The sequence below is a fragment of the Mus pahari genome, chromosome 1 (genome assembly GCF_900095145.1).
Source record: "Mus pahari chromosome 1, PAHARI_EIJ_v1.1, whole genome shotgun sequence".
NCBI lineage: Eukaryota > Metazoa > Chordata > Mammalia > Rodentia > Muridae > Mus > Mus pahari.
Window position 1 is genome coordinate 139,082,284 of NC_034590.1, and position 23,666 is coordinate 139,105,949.

The 23,666-nt window shown below is 41.5% G+C and overlaps 1 pseudogene; it reads left to right on the forward strand.

The window, feature by feature from the left end:
* The window catches only part of LOC110332079, a 22,172-nt pseudogene extending 1,694 nt beyond the window's left edge, over positions 1-20,478 (forward strand).
* The last annotated feature ends 3,188 nt before the right edge of the window (positions 20,479-23,666 follow it).

Below are 23,666 nucleotides of genomic sequence, written 5' to 3' on the forward strand. Positions count from 1 at the left end.
AAAAAAAAAAGAAAAAAGAAAAAAAATTTTACTTTGTGAGCCATCCATGCTGAAGGTCAGGAGAGTGATTGGTAAGGCACTTTGGAAACCAAGAGTCAGGTTGATTTGGACCTGGACATAATAGATGAAGAAATAATAGGGAAAAAAAATCATTCCGAGAATTCAAGAAAGAAATCAGCCTTCAATGCAAACAGCTAAATATGGGGAGTGGGGCTGGAACTGGGTCAAAGGCTACTTAGTCTACTCTGAGAGACATCCAAACAAAACTGAACAACAGGAGGAATAGGAAGAAAACTCCCCAGTCTTTCAAAGTTAGAAAACGAAAATCACATCAGCCACAAATGAGCTAGGATTACAGCCATCCCAGCTCTCATGAAAGACACAGACATGAGCAGAAAATGGGGCAAATTCTGAGGGGAAGTGATTTCCACGCCTCAGTTCTACATCCAGACAAGATCCACAAACCGTGAAGGCATGCAACCCACTTTCAGGCAAGAAGAGCCTTGAGGTATTTTAATTACATATGATGAGCCACAAAAGCACAAGGAAAGGTGCTAGCCAGGCACCCTGGTGGAGCCAGCCTGGGTTGTGCACACGGAACCCTGGTCTCCACCCCCAGAACCACCAACAAAAAAAATAAGAGAATATACTTTAAAAAGAAAAGCATGCAAGAAACAGCAGTAACCTGAGTATAAATTAGAAATGATGAAATGTGGAAACCCATAAAACATTTCCAAGGCTGGAAAATGGCTTGGTGGGTAAAGGCACCGGCTGCTAACTCTGATGATCTGGGTTTCATCTCCAGGCCCCACATGGTAAGAGAAAATCAGCTCTAGCAAGTTGTTCTCAGACATCCACATGTACTCTGTATGTACACATGCACACTGTGTATATGCACACCCACAATCATAAATAAATCAATTTTCAAATGGTATAAAGAAAAAAATTTAAGTCTACATAGCTCCACCTACTGACCTCTCACCTTTAATCACTCATACCATTCTTCTTTTGTTGATGCGGATTTGATTCTTTTGTTTGTTTAAGATAGGGTCTCACTCTGCAGCCCAGGCTGGCCTTGAACTCACAGAGATCCACTTGCCTCTGTCTCTGAGTGCTGGGATTAAAAGCGTGTGTGTGCGCCCCACACCAATCTATATTGATCTGACTGGAATGGCAAGAGCAGGGATGTAGGGCTGAATTTCTTTTCCTATGGGTTCAGTAAGATTGACTGGTTCCATAGCAAGAGACTACTTTTAGGTTATTATATTTAGCATGTTTTTATGGGGCAGACTTTTTAGAAGCAGCCTATTGTCAAAGCATCGGGGACATGGCCAATTATCCTACATCTCAAGCAACTAGAAATGATATACCCAAGCTACTCTGGGAGTCACCAAGAGAGGAAAGCAGGCCTGCTGCATGGGGGTGGACAGCGGGTGCAGAGGTGACACTCTCAGTACCAGCAATGCAGTCCTCGTGACATACATTTATGTTAACTAGACAAAGGACTAAAAAGTTAGATGACTAACATTGGTGAACATACAGTAGCAGCTTCCTTTCTCATGGCTGAAAAACATGGTGTGTGTGTGGGGGGGTGCGGGGTAACAGAGTTGAGACTGGCTCACAGTTTAGAGAGCTCAGGGAAACATGGTGAGCAGGTTAGCTCAGATCCCCAAGGTAGGATCCTATAGCATGGTTTGTTCACGTCCTAGTAGATCAGGAAGGAGATAGGATGCGACCGGAAGCAAGGCAAAGCTATGACCTTCCAGCATCCCCACTGAGTGGCTTGTATTGACTAGGTAGGCCCTTGTGCTAAAGTTCTAAGAACACTGCCGCTATCAGGTAGCCGAATATGTAATCCAGGGTGAAGGGAATATTTCAGATTCAAGTCAGAACATGGGCAGGCCTGAAGAAGGTGGGTGGGGATGTTAACTTTGTAATTTGAGACCTTCCTTTGTTTTTTGCTTTCTCTTTCTCTACGTACAGGTATTTAAATAAAAGGAGAGAGGGAAAAGATAGAGTCCCAGCCAATCATTTTCTTCCATTCTTTGGAACCCCATTCCTTAATGGAGGAATCTGAAGATTTGTTTAAATATTTATAAAAAGCAACCCTCAGTTCACTGTTAGAAATATCCAGTGGCTTTAGTGTAAGCAGGACATTTAAACTAAAGATCTTTGCTAAGCACATTCACTTCATAAACCAGGAGACCAAGTTCTAGAAGACATGCTATAGGTAGTCTGACATTTCTCTGTACTGATCAAGCAGGGACCCCCCGATCACCACAGACCCACCCAAGTGGGAGAAGGAAGTCCCATGAAGCTCTTATGAAGGAAAGGCTGCCGAGACCACAATTGGGCTATTGCCAATTTTTTTTTTAAATGCCAATGTTAATACACATAATGGTTTTCATGTGATGATGTTCCAAACTGCCCCACCACTGGAGGAGGACACATGAGAGAGGCAGACAAGCACTGTCGGCTTGGAGAGGGTGCTGATCAGCTGATAAAGCTGTCCTAAGAAATATGCACTGTCTGTAGAAGCAGTGGGTGTGTGCATGCATGTGCACACATTGTTTTGTACACAGTCTTGGAGAGTTTATTTGCCCTTTGTTGGGAAACAAGTTTCTCCTGTTGAAATATCAGTGCTGCATCTACCTTGCCCATCCAGCAGTACATTCAGCATCTCAAAGGCATCTAAGACCTCTCTGCTAGGTTTGGTGACTGTATATGGGATGGATCCCCGGGTGGGGCAGTCTCTGGATGGTCTTCCTTCAGTCTCAGCTCCGAACTTTGTCTCTGTAACTCCTTCCATGGGTATTTTGTTCCCCATTCTAAGAAGGAGCAAAGTATCCACACTTTGGTCTTTCTTCTTCTTGAGTTTCATGTGTTTTGCAAATTGTATCTTCAGTATTCTAAATTGTATATTCAGTATTCTGGGTTAATGTCCACTTATCAGTGAGTGCATACCATGTGTGTTCTCACTCAGGATGATATCCTCCAGATCCATCCATTTGCTTAATAATTTCATGAATTCATTGTTTTTAATAGCTGAGTAGTACTCCATTATGTAAATGTACCACACTTTTTGTATCCATTCCTCTATTTAGGGACATCTGGGTTCTTTCCAGCTTCTGGCTATTATAAATAAGGCTGCTATGAACATAGTGGAGCATGTGTCCTTATTACCAGTTGGAAGATCTTCTGGGTATATGCCCAGGAGAGGAATTGCTGGATCTTCCAGTAGTACTATGTCTAATTTTCTAAGGAACCACCAGACTGATTTCCAGAGTGGTTGTACCAGCTTGCAATCCCACCAACAATGGAGGAGTGTCCCTCTTTCTTTACATCCTCACCAGCATCTGCTGTCACCTGAATTTTTGACCTTAGTCATTCTGACTGTTGTGAGGTGGAATCTCAGGGTTATTTTGATTTGCATTTCCCTGATGATTAAGGATGTTGAACATTTTTTCAGGTGCTTCTCAGCCATTCTGTATTCCTTAGTTGAGAATTCTTTGTTTAGCTCTGTACCCCATTTTTAATAGGGTTTTTTGATTTTCTGGAGTCCATCTTCTTGAGTTCTTTATATATATTGGATATTAGCTATATATTGAATATTAGATATTATATACAACCACCAAACCCAGACACTATTGCATATGCCAGAAAGATTTTGCTGACAGGACCCTGACATAGCTCTCTCTTGTGAGGCTATGCCAGTGTCTGGCAAATACTGAAGTGGATGCTCACAGTCATCTATTGGATGGAACACAGGGTCCCTAATAAAGGGGCTAGAGAAAGTACCCAAGGAGCTAAAGGGGTCTGCAACCCTATAGGAGGAACAACAATATGAACTAACCAGTACCGCCCCCCCCCCCTGCGGACGTTCTAGTTGCATATGTAGCAGAGGATGGCCTATTCAGTTATCAATGGGAGGAGAGGCCCTTGGTCTTGTGAAGATTATATGCCCCAGTACAGGGGATCGCCAGGGCCAGGAAGCAGGAGTGGGTGGGTTGGGGAGCAGGGCAGGGGGAGGGTATAGGGGACTTTGGGGATAGCATTTGAAATGTAAATGAAGAAAATATCTAATAAAAACATGCCTTTAAAAAAAAGACCTCTCTGCTAATTCTCTCACTAAAGGAGCCATGGCAGCCATTAGATTTCGATTTTCTACGCAGAAGAAGATGACTTAGCAGTTAAAGTGCTTGTCTTAACCTGCTTTGAGAACTAGAGTTCGGACGTCCAGCAATCGAATGACTATGGTGGCCTGCCTATAATCCTAGCCCCAGACGACAGAAACAGGATGCCCAAAGTAGGCTGGTTCACAAGACTAGCTATATTAGTGAGCTCCGGGTTTCACTGAGACCCTGTCTCCATGAATAAGGTAGAAGAGTCACTTAGGATGGTTCTCAAGTCAGTTGCAGGCCTCTCTACCCACTCTCACACACATAGATGCACACCTTCACGTAGGTACACTTACTAAGGAGGAAACTATTTGATACATATCTCTTTCATACTTGTAGGACGTATCATGATTTTACACCTTTAAAAATTGGGTTTTGCATTTTAAAAATAACGTTGTTGGTTTCGATGTATTTTGTCAGCTCTTTATTATTATATTTATTTGTGTGTGAATGTATGCGTGGTTCATGATGTGCCCATATATGCACAATGCCATAACATGGGTGTGGGTATCAGAGGACCACTTGAAGGAACTGGTTCTGTCCTCCCACCGTGAGGGTCCTCGTCTTTGTACTGAGGTTGTCAGACTTGGTGGCAAATGCCCTAACCTACTGTGCCCATTTTTTTCTTTTTTCCATTTTAATGTTTAATTTTTGAACCTTTGTTTCAGAGATTACTTCGTCCTCACCCCCTTTTCGTGACTCTCTCCCTTTTGCTCCTGTGCGCATGTCTGCCTGTGCGCGTGTGCTCACACGTTTAAAACAGGCAGTGCTGGCGTTAAGAGTGCTTGCTTCTGAGACCGAAGACCTAAGGTCAAGGTTGTGCCCCTTCGTCTCCTAGGAATGTTGGTTAAACACCCTCACAGCTTCAAGTCCTCCGCATGTAAAATAGAAACAAGATTAGCATTTACTTCATGGGCTGCTCTGGGACTTAACAGCATAATTCATGTAGAGTGATTGTCCGTCCGTTGCTTAGGAAACAGCAACCACACAGTAGATGCTATCACCCGCTTTTTCCTATGGTAGAGGGCTAGTGGTTATTTTCCAGTATGATGGAGAAGGAGCTGGCCAGGCCACCAGAACCTCTGCCTGGCCATACATTCTGTTTTCTACTCTTCTCTCAAAATGCTCCAGACAAATACTTTGTGTAGAATCTGATACTTGCCTATCCAACATCCGTTCTTGCCTTTTATCTTAGAAATAAAATGCTTGCATTATTAGAGGCAAAAATATGCTAATGATAATGCCACATTCCATTCCTTATTCCATTCTAAAGTGTGGCTAAATTCTTGCCTCTGGGGTAGACATAAGCACAAATTGTTTGGAAACTCCCAAAAGGTTTTCTTAAAAGGAAGAAACAGCTCTGCAGGGTGACTTCGGGGTTTTCCTTTCTCAATCCTGTTGTCTAAAGTGAAGATTTGTTGATCAAATGCTACCATCAGTAGATTCTGAGGTATTCCATCCCTTGTCAGCCATGGATCGGGTTAGCCTGGCAGGAGATGCAAAGAGCTTGGGGCTGGCTCCACGAACGTTGTTGGCTCTATGGTCCTTTGCTCATTCCTTCAGACTTCTTTTTTACAAGAGATAAAACAGCCTTGTGTGGCACTGGTGCAAGGTTTCCACTGCATTGAACTAAGCTAACAGATGCATCTTGGAGTCTTTCAGCCCTAGGGAGTCTTTACAGTCCCTGATAGTCTTAACCAGCCCTTGCTGTTAGAAGACTCCTTTCCACTCTTTTGCGCTGTCCCGTTGGTTACTTACAGTTTCTTGGGAACATGCTCCCTTTAGTACCAACAGGCCAGTTTCATTACTAGGAATTTGTTTTTTTTTTTTCATCCTAGAGTCACCTTCAGTGTGTTCAAGTCCCCAGCACCATTATAGGTTTGAAAGAAAGGTGCACTATTAATATATAAATAAAGAATTTGTTTCCGGTTTGCCTCAGTTGGGAATGTACATCAGTAACTTATAACTGTGTAGCGAAAGGAGTAAAACCAGGCTTCCTGGTTGTATTTGGGGAGCTTTGGTTTTTAATAAAGTTGGTGATAGCTTTGGACTTCTTCCTTCCACAAACTGTCTTTGCTATCCCGCATTTACCCCACACCACTGAGAGAGGTGTTGTCATGAACTCTACCACATAGACAGAAAAAACTGAACTTCACACTATTGAATTCACATTATTGAAACTTTTAAGATTGTTCCAAAGATTTAGTTGGTATTGGAGCTTTTAGGGGACTATCACAATATCTACTTGATTTTGTCTGTTTAAACGTTATAAAGGAAATATAAGAAAATTGGTTATGGGATGGGTTAAAGTGAGGGATTTGTTTTTAAAAAATTAAAGAGTCTATGAATTCTGGCAAGGTAAGAGGGTTGTCATTTAAAAATGAAGAAATTAAATTGATTTGGATTTTTATTTTCAACAAATGTTGTATTAAAATAAAATTTCTTCCAGGTTTCACCAATCTCAAATGCTTACCTTTGCAGAATTTGATCTTTTTTTTTTCCCCAAAGATTTATTTACTATTATATGTAAGTACACTGTAGCTGTGTTCAGACACACCAGTAGAGGGTGTCAGATCTCATTACGGATGGTTGTGAGCCACCACGTGGTTTCTGGGATTTGAACTCAGGACCTTCAGAAGAGCAGTCAGAGCTCTTAACTGCTGAGCCATCTCTCCAGCTCCCGAGAGTTTGATCTTCTAACAGGAAGTTCAGTTTATGAGCCTGTCCTTGGCTTTGTGACCAACCTGTAATCTGAAAATATCTAGAATTCCAGTGTGTAACCAGCTTCACCAAGACATTGGAACAATAAGTGGAATGTTTTCTCCATAATGATGGCTAACCAAATGCAAACACAACAGAAGTGCAGCCATGCCTGTCCAAGGACTGATAGGTTGAACACGGAGGTGCAAGCTGAACTTCATGGCATTCTAAAGCTTCTTTCTTCTAGGTTTTTCTTAAGGATACTTAATATGCAAAAGATGTTCAGTAAAGTGTACATATGCACACCATAACACATATATACCACATATACATACACATATACATCATACACACTACAACACACATATGCCATACACACACAGATACCACACATATACACACCACACACACACATACCTATGCCATGTATATATATATATATATATATATATATATATATATACACACACACACACACCACTGCACACACACATATATATCACACACATACATACACCACACACACATATGCCACACATACACACACTTACACCACACAAACACTATACACCACACACACACATACACATATGCCACATATACATACATATACATACCACACCACACACAGATATGTCACACATTATACATATACACACCACACACACATATAGCACACCACCCAATCACCCACCCATACACACCACACACACACAAACACTCATAATACACCATACACACATATCCATCACATATATCACACACCACATACGCATATACATCACATACATCACACACCACACACATCACACACACACACACACTCTTCAGATCTACCTTACATCTTTCAAAATGCTGAGAATTTTCTTAATTCTCTTAGAAATGGAGAAAACAACTCTTAGACAGCAGCATAAACATTCCATTTCCAAGTGGTCAGGCATGCATTGCTACAAGCACATGAAATATTCATGATGGCCAACAGATCTGAAGAGACGGCTGCATTCACACAGAGCTCCTTCATGATGTGAATGGAACTGGGACTCAACAAAACAGCAGTAAACACATCAGACAGCAGGGCTCTGAGAAGAAACTAGGTCTGAACAAAACGCATTTGCTACGAGTCTTCCAAACCACAGGTCCCTAGGCTAGGGGTCTGGATGTGTGTTCCTCCACCTTCTTTGATGTCCTTCTGTGATACAGTGATTTACTGACTAGGCTGGTTGTCTCAGAGCTTCTTCCCTACCCATGTTCTCTCCTGACTCAGAGTATTCAATCATGTGTCAGGCCAAGTGACTCAGATCACTCCATTCTTACAGAGTTTTCTTCTGAAGCGAACCCAAACCACACACACTGACTTACATGTTTGCATCACTAGCCAGTTAGTTGGGTACCACTTCAGAGCATCTACTCAAGAGTGAAACTGGCTGACCTATTTCAGACCACACATGTGTATCTTTCTCCTACCAAAGTCCCTGGTCCCAGGTTATACATCTCTCAATTTATTTTATTTCAAATTTAACAGACTCACATGTACGGTGACAGTAAATAGCCTTTGATCTTACACGTGGAAAGATTTCTTTCCTAATCCACTAAGATGTCTTCAGAAATCAGTACAGAGTCAACCTCACCCACCCTGTGTCCGAAGACTCTCCTATGGGAGGATGAGGGTCTTTCACTTTCCAAGTCCTATTTGAGAGAGTTCTATGAAAAACACAGAGAATTTGACCCTGAGCTCCAAGCAAGTCTTTAAGCAGTGGGTGTCAGAGCCTAAGAGGGAAAGAAACTAGTCTAGAAAGAGAAGACTTGGGGTCAAGAGGTACAGAAACCTTTCTGTTACAGTAGAGAATGTACCTCAAAGACCACAACCATAAATAAACAATTTTGGTTGTATCAAAGAGGAAGGGGAGCTGTGGGGAAATGATAAGGCTTGTTGATCTCAACAAGTCAGAGAGTAACCCGACCAAAGCTAGATGCTGACTGCACTGTCTACTGTGCAAGTATTTTCTCACCTAGCCACTTGGACTCCTCTCTGAGATGACCTCACTGTGGCTGGGACAAGAGGCAGATCCAAATGCACTAACAGTCAAGAACCAGCCTGTGCCTCACATGTACTCCGTGAGCACATGGCTCCCTCGTCCATTCTTTCTGCAGAATAACTAAGCCTCCTTTACCGTCATTAGCTGCTAGTTGGAGTTCTCATGCTGATGTATTAGTCTCTACTGGGCTCCATTCCACATAATTTTCAAGCAAGGAGAAAAACTTTCTATTAACTCAGAAGTCCTGTAAAGTTGTGGAGGTTAAAACAACATCTCTCCTGAATAATACATATTAGAAGTCACCCAAAGCATGTTATTTAATCTGGCACCCAGGTTTAAAGATTGCCATTGGCCCACTCAGGCCTCCGAGGGGAAATATCACAGCGTGCTTCCATCTGTTTTCCTGCCTTGCACAGATAATATCACAACTGAGTGGAGAATGGCAGGACTACAGCGTCCAATGAAGCCAATAACTCAAGGTAAAGCTGCCTGGCTGGAGGCTCCCTGCATATCTCAAGACAATGGCATTTGCATGCAGAATACCAAATCCCCGGGCTTTCTTTCTCAAAAAGCAGGAAACCTTGGGGAAAGACAAGAAAAAGGAGAGGTCTCCAATTCCTTTCAGGGAGAGCCTCTGGGATCTAACTTTGTGAATGGGATGAGAAAATATAATCTACCAAAACACGCTATCTCACAAATGCAGGCAGACTTTCTATTCCAGCCCTAGTATCAGTCTGCTTTAGAGTCAGTTTAATCAATCAGTTCAAAGATTATAGCTCAGAAAGAACACTCTTAGATGCTGTATCATATGTGATAAAAAAAAAAAAAAAACCATTGTATTTGACTGTGCACAATCTCTACCCACAATAGGTTAATGAAGGAGACAGACATAGACACAACCCCAAAACCAGATAGTGGAAGTTCTGAATGTCCTGGGCTGAGTCCTGACTATGTGTCTGGGCTATATTAATTCATTTCAGTGTACAACCACCTCCTACAGTGAACTGTGCTGCTATTCTATAACTGTGGAAATTGGAACTATGTCACTTACCACTGTTAGAGGTTGTCTTGTGACCCCCCACCCCCTCAAAATTTGAATGTTGATATCCACACCTCTAGGGCCTACAAATGTGACATTTTTTGGAGGAGATAGCAGATGCTACTTAGGTTCCATGGAAAAAGTGGACCTCCAGTCTAACACAGCTAATGTCCTTATAAAAGGAGCATGTTGAGAGGCAGGTATATACACAAGGAGCATGTCAGGTAGAGACGCAAGCAGTAGTGTGGACAACGTTATGTACGTAAGTCAAGAAACATCAAAAAAACAGCAAAGCACCCAGAGCAGAGGGAGCAGGGAGATAATTCTCTTTGGTTGTCCTCCGAAGAAACTGTTTCTGCCAATTCCAGATCACAGACTTGAACTGTGTTCCTAACTTTACCATGCAGCCACCCCGTTTATGGTACACTCTTAAGTAACCCTTGGACATGAACACAACCAGCAAGCCAAACAACTGCACAGGATTTAAATCCAGTTTGCATGCCCTCAATCCCCATCAGCTGGCTTATTGCTCTAGCTAGAACTTAAAGTACTATATTGAATAGGTATGGAAAGAGTAGCCAGCCTTGTCTTGTCTCTGGTTCTAGTGGAATTGCTTTGACTTTCCATTTAATTTGATGTTGGCTGTCAGCTTGCTGTATATTACTTTTATGATGTTTATGAATTTCCCTGTATCCCTGATCTCGCCAAGACTCTTATCATGAAGAGATGCTGGACTTTGTCAAAGGCTTTTTCAGCATCTAGTGAGAGACCATGCAGGTTTGCTTGCTTTTTTTTCAGTTCCTTTATATGGTTGAATTGCATTGATAGATTTCCATATGTTGAACCATCCCTGCATCTCTGGGATAAAGTCTACTTGATCATGCTGGATGATGCTTTTGATGTATTCTTGGACTCATTTTATGAGTACTTTATTGAATATTTTTGGTTTATGAGTATTTAATTGAATATTTTTGCATCAGTGCTCATGGGGGAAATTGGTCTGTAATTCTCTTTCTTTGTTGAGTCTTTCTGTGGTTTGGGTATCAGGGTGACAATAGCTTCATAAGATGACTTTGGCAATGTTCCTTCTTTTGCTATTTTGTGAAATAATTTGAGGAGTATTGGTGTTAGCCCTTTTTTGAAAGTCTGGTAGAATTCTGCACTAAAACCATCTGGTCCTGGGCTTCTTTTGGTTGAGAGACTTTTAATAAACTACTCTGTATTTCCTCAGGGGTTATAGGTATCGTTACGTTATATATCTGACCTTAATCTAACTCTGGTAAGTGGTATTTATCAAGAAATTTGCCCATTTCTTTCAGACTTTCTAACTTTGTAGGGTACAGATTTTTGATGTAAGACCTAATGACTTTTTGGATTTCCTTGGTGTCTCTTGTTATGTTTCCTCTTTTTGTTTTTGATCTTGTTAATTTGAATATTCTCTCTCTGCCTTTTAGTCAGTTTAGATAAAGGGTTGTCTGTCTTGTTGATTTTTCTCAAGGAACCAACTCTCTGTTTCATTGATTTTTTTTTCTTTTTTTAGTTGTTCTCTTTGTTCCTGTTTTATTGATTTATTTTCTGCCATCTACTCCTTTTTGGGTGTGTTTGCTTCTTTTTGCTCTAGAGATTTCAACTAAGATCAAGTACACAAGTGACAGTTCATGCTGGCAATGGTGTGCATAGCAAAGGGGGACACTCCTCCATTGCTGCTGGGGCATAAACTTGTACAGCCACTTTGGAAATCAATATGGCAGTTTCTCAGGGAACTTGGAATCAATCTGCCTCAAGACCCAGCTATACCATTCCTGGGCATCTACCCAAAGGATGCCCCACTGTATCCCAAGGAAACGTGTTCAACTATGTTCATAGCAGCCTTTTCATAATAACCAGAAACTGGAAACAAAGAATGACTGTCCCTCAACAAAGAATAGATAAAGAAAATTGGCAAATTTACACAATGGAGTTTAACTCAGCTGTTAAAAACAATGATATGAAATTTTCAGACCAATGGGTGGAACTAGGAAAAAAATCCTGAGTTAGGTTACCCAGACACAGAAAGGCAAACATGGTATGTACTCACTTATAAGTAAATGTTAACTGTAAAAGATAACCATGATAGAAATCAACAGACCCAGAGAAGCTAAGTAACAAGGTGGGCTCAATGCATGTGTAGGGGCTGGGGCTTGGGGGCACTTGCATCTCCCTGTAATGGTATAAAGAATAGACACCTGAGGTGGATGGGATCAAGGTAGTGATGTCTGGGGGTGAGTAGGTATGGAAACAGGAAGGATCAAGATGGGAGGAGGATGGAGCAAGAGAGTACCAGGGAAGAAAACTGGAATTTGGGGGGCATCTCTGGGACAAGCTAGAAACCTCATGCAATGAAAACTCCTAGAAATGTACAAGGGCAACCCTAGATAAGACTTCTAGCAATGGGGATATGGAACCTGAACTGGCCATCTCCTGTAATCAGATAAGACTTCCAGTAGAAGGATTGGGAAATCAACTCAGCCACAGAACCTTTGACCTGCAATTTGTCCTGCCTACAAGGTATATTGGGGTAAGGGTAGCACAGAAATTGTCGGAGCAGACAGTCAATGATTAGTCCAGCTTGAGACCTGTGCCATGAGAGGGAGCCCACCCCTGACACTGCCTGGAAGGCCAGGACCCAGAGGCTGGACAGCCTAGAGACCTAGGATAGAAAACATTTGCAGACAATCCTCCTCAACAAATATATATATATATATATATATATATATATATATATATATATGTGTGTGTGTGTGTGTGTGTGTGTGTGTGTGTGTGTGTGTGTGTATTTTAATGAGACGTTGTCAGTTGCTTCCTGTTAGAGACTCAAAACCTAAAACTGCAATGATGAAGAAGTCAAATTCATTAACAAAAGAGTCACGTAGCTGATCAATAAATAGACCAGGGGGAGTATATTAATTAGGATTTCTATTGCTGTGATGAAACACCATGACCTAAAAGCAAGTTAGGAAGAAAAGAGTTTATTTGGCTCACACTTACATTGTAGATCATCATTGAAGGAAGCCAGGACAGAAACTCAAACAGGGCAGGAACCTGGAGGCAGAAGCTGATGCAGAGGCCATGGAGGAGTGCTGTTTACTGGATTGCTCCCCAAGACTTGCTCAGCCTGCTTTATTATTATTATTATTATTATTATTATTATTATTATTATTATTAAAATAAAACCTAGTATCACCAGCACAGGGGTAGCACTGCCAACAATGGTCTAAGCTCTCCCCCATCCATCACTAATTAAGAAAATTCCCTATAGGCAAGTCTACAGCTCCATCTTTTGGGAAGCATTTTCTTAATCGAGATTCCTTCTTCTTAGATAATTTTAGCTTGTGTCAAGTTGACATAAACCTATCCAGCATGGAGAGTGACCGTTATTTCTCCTTCTTTGAGGAAAACCAAGACACAAAGAGCAGGCCAGTTAGCAGGATTCCTCTACGGCCTCTGCTTTTCTTGAAAAAGCAGGAACTAGAAAAAAGTTCACAAGAGTGATAAACAAGATGAGTACACATTCATGTTTATTTATTTATACATGTGTGTGTGGTGACACAAAAATACAACTCTCCCATCCACAGAGATTGTTGATTCAAAATCATAAATCTAAATGTTTCAAATACATTGGTGGAAACACCAAAGAGAGGAGTAGGAAGCCCTTGTTACAGGGTGTGCTGGCCAGTTTTATGTCAACTTGACACAATCTTTAGTTATTGGAGAGGAGGAAATCTTGATTGAGACAATGCTTCCATAAGATCAGGGCGTAGGCAAACCTATAGAGCATTTTCTTAATCAGTGATTGATAGGGAAAGACCCAGATCACTGTTGGGGGTGCCNTCCCTGGTCAGGTGGTCCTGAGTTCTATAGTAAAACAGTCATGAGCAAGCTATGGGGAATGAGCCAGTAAGCAGGTCACTCCTCCATGGCCTCTGCATCAGCTCCTGCCTCCAGGTTTCTGCCCTGCTTGAGTTCCTGTCCCGACTGTCATCAGCGATGGGCTATGATGGGAAAGTGCAAACCAAATAGACCTTTTCTTCCCTAACTTGCTTTTGGTCACGGTGTTTGCTCACAGCCAGAGTAACCCTAAGTAGGACACAGGCCTCAAATGCTGTCTGATTGACACTCTTCGTTTTGGGGTTGGTGAAGACAGCCAGTTTTTAAATTTTCCAAAGGAAAACCAGTGTCCTGTGGGTACATAACAAATCACTTCCCCAGTGGCCACAAAGCTGTTAGGTCAGCTGCAGAGGAGACCAACAAATGACTAGTAAGAGGGCTAAAAATGCCCAAGAGACTTCGGTTCTGAACTTTCGACACACTAAACCCTCCACATCCAATGAAGTTCTTATTAGTTAGTCAGCCTTGCAGAAAGTCGTTGAAGGTGCCTTTCCATTCTGGCAACTTTTGATCACACATGGCTGTGCACGCACGTGTGGCTCTGAATTGAGGAGACAGCTGTCTCCTCTCCTTCACCCAGATCCTTTTGGAATTACCTTGGTTGCTCTTGGACCTGCAAGCTGCGGGCCTCCTGGGGGATTTGTGATTTCTTTTCTGACTTGATTATGTGGGCACTTCTTTCCCCAGGGATCTATTCATCAAGATATCATGGTGGTGTGCTTCCTGCCTTCGGCCTTGCCTCCTAAGCCTTTTCAAACAAACTGTGCACAGCTGCAAAGCACAGCACAGTGCCTTAAGCATGTGAATTAAATTAAACATCATTCAGTAAGCAGGATAGACTGTCAAGGCATCAGGAGAAAAAGTGAAAACTCCAGTCAATTTGTCCTGAACCCTCCTTGACTTAATTTGCATATTTGGAACTACTGGGGCCTTGTTGGCGTGGGGCATTCCTCCAAGAGAGAGAAGGCTTCTATCTTATTCTTCTAGAATGTCTCCTAGCGTAAAGCCAGGGATGTAACACCACTCAGGAAATCCATATTGAACAGTTTCCCCTATTGTGGCAGGGTGGTTGTTTTCATGTAGACACAGTCTCATTTCTAAATAACAAGCAGAACTTCTGGGTTCAGGGCTGAACAGTTTTTGCTGGTGACCTCCTGTCTATTTACTGAATCTTTACTTTCATGTGCGCAAGAGTGGAACAATAGTGGTTTGCTACCGGCATTAATTTACTCTAGTAGATAATGTGGCTCTTTATTTAACAGGAAGGAATAATAACAGCAATTAGCATTTGGACAATGCTTTGCAGTTTACAAAAGGCTTCCATACACTTTACCTTATTTTCGAGTGAAATAGGCGTGCCTTCTCTCTGTCAAGTTCATCTGTGCAAGATCTGTTCTTTCTCTGGAAAGTTCTGGTAAGCTCTTTCTCTTCTATTCTGTTCTATTGTGGTGCTAGTGATGCTGCCAGTTAAAGTTGCCTTCCCTGACCTTGGCCAGAAAAGTTGAAAGGGACCTAGGTCCAGCCGCCCATGACATTCCCCTTCCAGTGACAGTAGTGACTAGAAGGTGGACAGTATAAAATCAAACTTTTTTCCTATAGTCAACGCAAATTTTTGAAGTAAGTAACTGATAGATAAATCATTAATTTTTAATGTGTTAGGTATAAAAGTGCCATTGATAAAAATACATCAGAAAAAGAAAAAAAAAAAAAAAAAAAAGGATCCAAAGAAAAGAGCTTCAGACTGGAAGGCTCATCAAAATTATGTCCCTGGAATTTTTTCAATTAGATTCAAGGGATATTATTTGCATACAATGACGTCTCAGTGACATGATAATCAGAAGCCTCATTAGGAATTTTAGAGACCAGAAGTCAGTAGATATATTCAGTGTGCTGAAAGAGAAGAAAAAAAAGTCAGGAACAGAGTGCAGGTCTCAGCACCTCCATGGTGGTTCACCACTACCTGCAATTCCAGTTTCAGGGGTCTTCTAACCTCTGCAGGTACAAGGCACACATATGGTGTACACGTATACAGGCGAAACACCCATACATATGAAACAAATCCGAACAAACAAACAAATAGCACAGGGTTCTATGCTCAGAAAAAAATGTCCCTCAAAATTCAAGGAAAATTAAGAAGTCCTCAGATAAACAAAATCTGAGGAAATTAATTATTGCTCTGTACCTCTGTCTGCTACAAGAAACTCTCAACCGAGACTGGCAAGTTGAAATAAAAAGACACCAGATGGTAACTCAAAGTTGTATGAAGACAAAATAATCTCAGTATATGTAAATATATGGATATTTCTAAAATTTAGTACTGTTAAAATTATGGTTTATGACTTCACCTTGGTTACCTACATGATTTAAAAGAATAATACATTAAAATTGTTAATATTTATGAACATATATATCAAAAGACATAACTCCTCTGTATAAATGCAAATGGAATTATCATTTGAGGTATACTATGATGATGATTTGATATACATTGTGAAGTTATTACCACATTCAAGTTAATTAACAAGTTAATTGTGACAGTAATTACAGAAAGAGGTAGAGTTAGAATTGAAAATGAACACAGTTTTGGTACATTATTGAAGTTCAGATGGTGCAAATTCAAATTAGATTGTCATAACTTTAGATGTTAGACATACTCTCCATGGTAACCACAAAGATAATTAGCTATATAACATATACAAATGAAAATGAAAAATAAATTTAAATGTTTTACTATCAAAAATTTAATTGAATACAAATTCAACAATATTGTAGGAAATGAGGTACAGAAATGTGCATATCATATAGAAAAGGAAATAGATGACTAAGTCTCTTGTGTCCCATAATTACTTTAAATATAAATGAGCTAAATTCTACAATCAAAAGATATAGGCATAGTATTTTTGAAAAATAAAACAACATATGATCCCCTTATATACTGTGTACAATAGATCCACTTTACACTCAAACACAGAAGTTGAAAATGAAGATGTGGAAAGATACTCCATGCCAATGGTAGCAAAAGAGAGCAAAGAGATTTCTCTTAATATTAGACAAAATATATGTTAAATGAAAAACGTGATAAAAGAGAAAAATGGCTTCATATTAATAAAGAATTTATCAGGAAGAAGAAATAAAAATTTTAAACATTTACACATAAATAACAGATTGTGTGTGTGTGTGTGTGTGTGTGTGTGTGTGTGAAAATGGTCAGACTTGAAGGGAGAAATAGGCATTTATACAATCCTAGTTGAATAACTAGGTGATAGTGAACTAAACCTATGAACTGGTAAGTCTCAATAAGTGTCCGCCAATACATGAGTAGATAAGCAAACTGTGGTAAACATGGAATATTAGTAAGGAATTGTGTCGTTTGCTTCAAAATGAATGCACCTTAAGGATATCATGCCATGTGTAATCAAGCAAGCAAGCAAGCAAGCTCAAGGACCCAAAAGTTGTGTGTTTCATTTATAGAAGACATCTAGAGAAATGAAAATTATAGAGACACAAAATAGAATGGTGGTTGCTTGGGATTGTGGGCCATCAGAAACAGGGGGTTTTTATTTAATGAGTATGGAATTTCCATTTTGCAAGAAGACTTCTAGAGACAGTGATGACAGTTGTAAAATAATATGAATATACTTAGCACTGAACTGTGCAAACACATAGGGTGAAGACTGTAAATTTTTTGTTATGTGGATTTTACAATAACAACAACAAAAAGGAATGTCTTTAAGTGGTAGCACATCGTTTATAGTACCTGGTCTTGGCATGGATTTGTCCGTGAGAGCCTGTTCAACTGCGGGCCTTTCTGGGTCTCTTCATCATGGAGGACTTACAAGGGCTTCTTCACTTATACATCAATCCTGGGACTTTCTTGTTCAAGGCAGAGCCACATTTCGCTAAAATTTCCTGTGATGACAAGTAGCTGTCAGAGCTGTTCTACTCAGGAGGTATTTTAGAAAGAATAAACTTAATTTTTCTCTTCTAAGATAATGATGACTTTTAGTAATGAACAGGAGAAGAGCTATCTTTCAACAGGGAGTCTTGCCGTGGAAAGAACATTTTCAAAGTGGTTCTTTGCGGTATTTCATTATGTGATTTTGTTGCTGAAGATGATATTAAAAAAATCTCATATCTGCAAGAATTTTCAAACTTGGTAACATAATTTTTTTAGCTTGTTCCAAAGTCTTCCAAAAGAAGAATTTTAAAAAATTTAAGCCTGCTTTTTTTTTGGGGGGGGGGGGGAAGCAAAGAATATAAGGATTTAGGATTAGTTTGTAAGATCTGCTGACTGGTCTCAGGGGAAGCAACACATCAGCTGCGTCTCAAGGACGTTACGTGATGATGGCTGAGTTTCAGACTGTGTATCATGATGTGTTTGGCTCAACACATTTTGGGTTTCTTCCATTTGAATGTACATACCGTAAGGCTTGCTTCTAGCTGCAGCAGCTGTCATTGCCAAGCGTCAAGAGAAACTTGTCACGCTAGATCTCTGAAGCAGGCCATCAGCAAACATCAGATCAGTGTTCCACCTCATGTGATAGCGTGCGTTTTGTGTGCCTCTAGTTAAAAACACGGATCCAAGCTAAATTGCTTCTTTCGTCCTCATCTTTCCTTCCTTCCTTCCTTCCTTCCTTCCTTCCTTCCTTCCTTCCTTCCTTCCTTCCTTTCTTCCTTCCTTNCTTCCTTCCTTTCTTCCTTCTTTTCTTCTTCTCTCTCTCTCTCTCTCTCTCTCTCTTTGTTTCTTTTCTCTTTTGAAACAGGGTTTTATTCTGTAACCTTGGCAGTCCTGGAACTCTCTTTATAGACCAGGCTGGCTTTGAACTCACAGAAATTCACTTGTTTCTGCCTCCCAAGTGCTGGGATTAAAAGTGTACACCACCACCCGGCCTCTTCCTCCCTCCCTCCCTCCCTTCCTCCCTTCCTTCTTTTGTTCCTTTTTTCTTTAATATTGTTGCACATATCTCTTTAGACAGTTCTGACTAAAATTTTACTCGTTTTTAAAATCATATTATCAAGGCATCCTATACATGCAGGGAAGAAATCTAAGTCTAAGCATTTAGTTTGATGTGTCTTAAGCAATACCTATATCTATGTTGCCAACACAGCCAAGATGCAGAAACTATCATCCTTAACTTCCCTTCGTGATTTTATTTGCAGCTATCTCCATCTGCCCCACCCCCAACAAGAAACTACTGAACTTTTGCTCACACTACAATAGTTTTGCTTGATTTCGAATTTTACATTAAAGCATACTATAGTGGCTTAAATGAGAAATGTCCCCTGCAGTCTCAGACATGTGAGCACTTGGTTGCACCGCTTGGGGAAGTTTAGGAGGGGGGCAACCTTGCTGGAGGAATTATATCACCTCAAGTCTTGTTTATGTTCAGTTTGTTCTCTCTGCTATGTGCTTGTAGTGTATGTAAGATGTGAGCTCTCAGCTCCCACTCCACCATCACGGACTCTAAGCCTTGGGAACCCCTAGGTTAAATAAACTTTTCCTTCTGTAAGTTGCCTTGGTCACGGTGTTCTATTCCAGCAATGGAAAAGTAACTAAAGCACATACCTAGGGCCTTGTCTGTCAGCACAGTGGGTCTTGGTACTGTTGGGTATATGAGTAGTTTGTTCACTCTCATGGCTTACCAACATTCCGGTGTCTAGAGTCCCTAGACCTGACTTATCATTTTGTTTGCTGAGGGCTAGCTCAATTGTCTCCCAGATCTCAGGTACGACCCCTGGTCTGAGTATCTATTTCCTTTTCTCATACTGAATCTTGTAGAGGTGGTGGGCCTTGGGGGAAAGCTTATGCTGAACTTTAAGAAGCTGTCGGAGAGTTCTATCTTTTCATTTTCCATTTCTACCAGCAGTGGGAGGGCACGCTGGCTCAGCGCCTGCCTACTCGCTGGCTGTCAGTCTCAGACATGTTAGCTATCTGTGGGCATGTGGTAGCATCTCATACTTTAACTTTGGCCTGCTTCTAACAAAGACAGAGTGTGAACATAGCTATATACCTAAAATTTCCCAAGTAAATAATTTCTGTGTGTTGACAGAACAGCTCTAAACTGTCGCTTGCACTACATGGCCCAAACTTGACTGTGTACACAGAGTTGACTATGGTCCTGCCATGATGCCTGCCTGCTGTAACCATTACAAAGTTGCCTTTTTAAAATACTCTGCATTACAGACATTTGTATATTGTATTTCTTTTAAGGCTATGGAAATGAGAAAAAAGGTATTGTGCTTTCTTCTGTCTTTGGTTGCTATAAATAGCAATTGTCTGTGCCTGCTATGGGAGATGGACAATAGGTCTCCACCCCATTGTGGTATATATGGTGGCTGTTGTTTTACCATGATCAGAGTACAAGCAGGGTAACCTACAGAAAAACTTGGTTTCCCCTCTAGGACTGACACAGGAACCCCTGGGCCCCAGCAACTTCTTGGTTACTCTCCTCTATTCACAGTGAAGTTTCAGGACACTCATCCGTTATTGCACGGCTTGTTGGCAGGGAAGCCAGAGTGCAGATACCAAGACTCCCCCGCAGTCAGCCGGCCTCATGCAGGTCTGATGTCCGGTAATATGCGCAGTGTGAAGGTTTAATCAGAGGCACCCAAGAGGAGCAGGCGGTTTTTCTTTTCAAGAAAATCTTTCTTTGGTAGCTATTAGGTTGCTGAATGAGAAACCGCACAAAAGAAATGACGGCTCCTTGTGGTCTTTCAGATCATTAAAAAGTAACCCAGGTGCCAGGGCACTGATCATTTCCTGGGCTCCAGGAGATGAAAGAGGAAGATTGACCACCAATCTGAGGCTTCGTGAAGGCCAAGCCGTTAGCCCAGGGCAAAGGCGGGGTCATCAGTTCTAGGGAAAGTCAGGCTCCGAGTGATTGCCTCTCTTTGTGCAGAGAAGTAACCTGTTGACTAAGCTGAGTTTGCTCTTCCAATGGCTGGGTTGTTTGCACTTGAGGAGCCTTGTAAGACTGAACTCACTGATCTTGTTCTCCTTGTACCTCCTACCCAGTGAGACCCCAGAATGCCCACCCCAGAATGCCCACCCCACCCCCCGCCCCAGCGCTAGCGCTCTCTCTCTCTCTCTCTCTCTCTCTCTCTCTCTCTCTCTCTCAGAGGTAAATCTGAGGAGTCACGCTTTTGGTGCTAGGGCAAAGGGGTTCCAAGAAGCTATTAGCAGCGAGCAATCAACCACCCACACACATTTTGGTTTCAGGCCTGGCGAGAGCTCTGTGGACCGGTCTTCATCTGGTGAATTGAAATGACAGCGTGTCCTACTGTCTCTGGCTCTTGCCAAGAAAACGTGGGGTCCAATCACAACTGCGCTAAAAATGTACAGCTGTTCTGCTCGGAAAATGCTTCAGATTAACCACACATTTTCCCCAACAGGTTGCTTCTCTTCCTCAAATGCTAAGAATCAAACTGCCCCTTAAATGGGGCCCTTCAGCAGCAAAGTAACACACGGAGGGAAATCTCCAAGAAGATGGTGGAAGAGAGAGGCTGAGAGAGAGAGGGCTGAAGCTAATGTAAGTACATTTCAGAAGCTGCAAAGTACCCTGAAAAGCATATCCACAAGAAATAAGATTTTACTATCAAGATGACACAGACTGTAGGAGAGTTATCTTAGTCTGTGCTGCTAAAACAAACTGCCTGAGTCTGGGCAATTTATAGAAATAAAAATGTACCTCCTACGGTCATGGAGGCTGAGAAGTTTCAGATACAGAAGCCCTTCACTAAGTTTCTGGTGTGAGCCAATTGCACAGGGATGGTATCACGCTGGTGTCCTTATTTCACATGAGGTATATAGAGTGCAGGAGGGACAGTCACTGTCCTCCTACATCAGAAGAACAAAAGGAGTGTGTCGGAAGGGCTCCAGCTAGTGTCTCTCAGCCCTGACTCTAGTCTGGTGTTCATGCCTTCACCTCTCAGAGCTGCGCAAGTCACCACAGTGGCGCTTCAGTCCCAACACATGAACCTGGAAAACACCCAGACCCTAAGAAGAGGAAAGAAAGACCACCGCAGATCAGCACGCAGTCCTTAACATCTCTAAGACCTACCATCTACTAGGGAAAGCGGGTCTCAGTTCAAAAGGTGATCTTGGTCTCCAGACTCTTGGCTTTTTTAAATCGAGCACATGTTGATACAGAAGCCCTGTGAGTTAATTTAGAAAGCCTCACATAGGCCAAAGGCTCCAACGTAGGGTTTCAGGCAGACAAGCCTGCTGCTACTTCAGCTCTCTTCTCTCTTTTCTTCTTCACTCTCCAAATAGCCTCCTTGGCACATCTTTAAAAGGTCATTTTGGTGAAGCCCTGCTCCATGTTGCTCAGCTCCAATGTCACTGATGGTGGCCACCTAGACAATAATACCAGCTGGAGAATACCAGGCACCTTCGTGCTTTTTATGTGGCTGTTTCTCACCAAGTTCAAAATATTCTTATGGGGGACTATTATCTGACATTTCATTGGTGCAGATGACAATGAAGACAAAGGTTAGGTATCTTGTGTAGAAGGCAGAAAAATGGCTTTTGAAGGATGTTTCAATCTAACCAATGAATGCTTCTACATGGTGGCTTATATAATGAGGGGGCTTTCAGATATAATATGCTATGGATCTTGAAAGCGGTGGTGGTGGTGGGGGAAGTACACAGGATTATGCAATCCTCGTGGGTTCACAGTCACAATGCGAGCCATCATGACCACAAGAGTCCATCTCAGAGAAAGGCAGGTAGTCTGAATCAAGGAAGGAGATGTAACAACTAAAACAGACCCCAAGGAAATGCATTTCCAGGGGATGGATTCTCCCCTAAATCCTTGAAGAAGGACGCACACAACACTTTAGCCTTGCAAGAGCCATTTTAGATTTGTGACCCCTAACTTATGAAGTAATATATCTGAATTATTCTAAACCCCTAATAATTTCTATGGAATTTTTTTAATAGTAGCAGCAACAAGAAACCAATACCCTTCCACGGTGTACAGTCATGAAAGTGTAGGTTCAGGGTTATGTAGTCTCACTCTCAGGTGATTTTCTAGCTTCCTGATCCAACACTGGGGTTCTGTAATGTGGTCCTGGTATCATCTACTCTAGGATCTTCCTAAATCTGGTTTTCTAAAGTGTAAAACTTCAGCTATGCAAATGCTTGGTATTGTTTCCTTAGCAGGTTCCTTATTGCTACCCTTTAACTCTGTTGTCAGCGCAAGGATGAGAAGTGTTGACAGGCTGGACAGGATTCTGTGACTCATGCATTCGGAGCCTGTGGGAGAGTGAGGAAGAAATAGAAGCTAGCAACTGGAGACACTGAAGTTACTGGGAAAAAAAAAAAAAAAAAAAACCAAAGAGGTGAAGTCAGGATAGATTCACATAGGAAAATCTCAGGGGGTGTGCATTTTTAGTGTTCAGGATTAAAAATTAGAAGTGACTTTCCAATAATTGGCTTTTAAAGCATATATGAGAAGACAATCAACATATTTAAGATGAGGAATCCTAAGGGAACCTAGGGGAATTTAAAAATCTTTTTTTGTGAGAGTAGGACGTGAGAAGATAGAGAGTAAAAGCCTACCAGTTCTGATACTTCAGCAACCAATCTCTGTCACATTTCTTCTCTAACTTCTCCCTTAAACAATTGTACTGGCTAATTTTGTGTCAACTTGACACAGCTGGAGTTATCACAGAACAGGAGCTTTAGTTGAGGAAATGCCTACATGAGATCCAGCTGTAAGGTATTTTCTCAATTAGTGATCAAGGGGGAAAGGCCCCTTGTGGGTGGGACCATCCCTGGGCTGG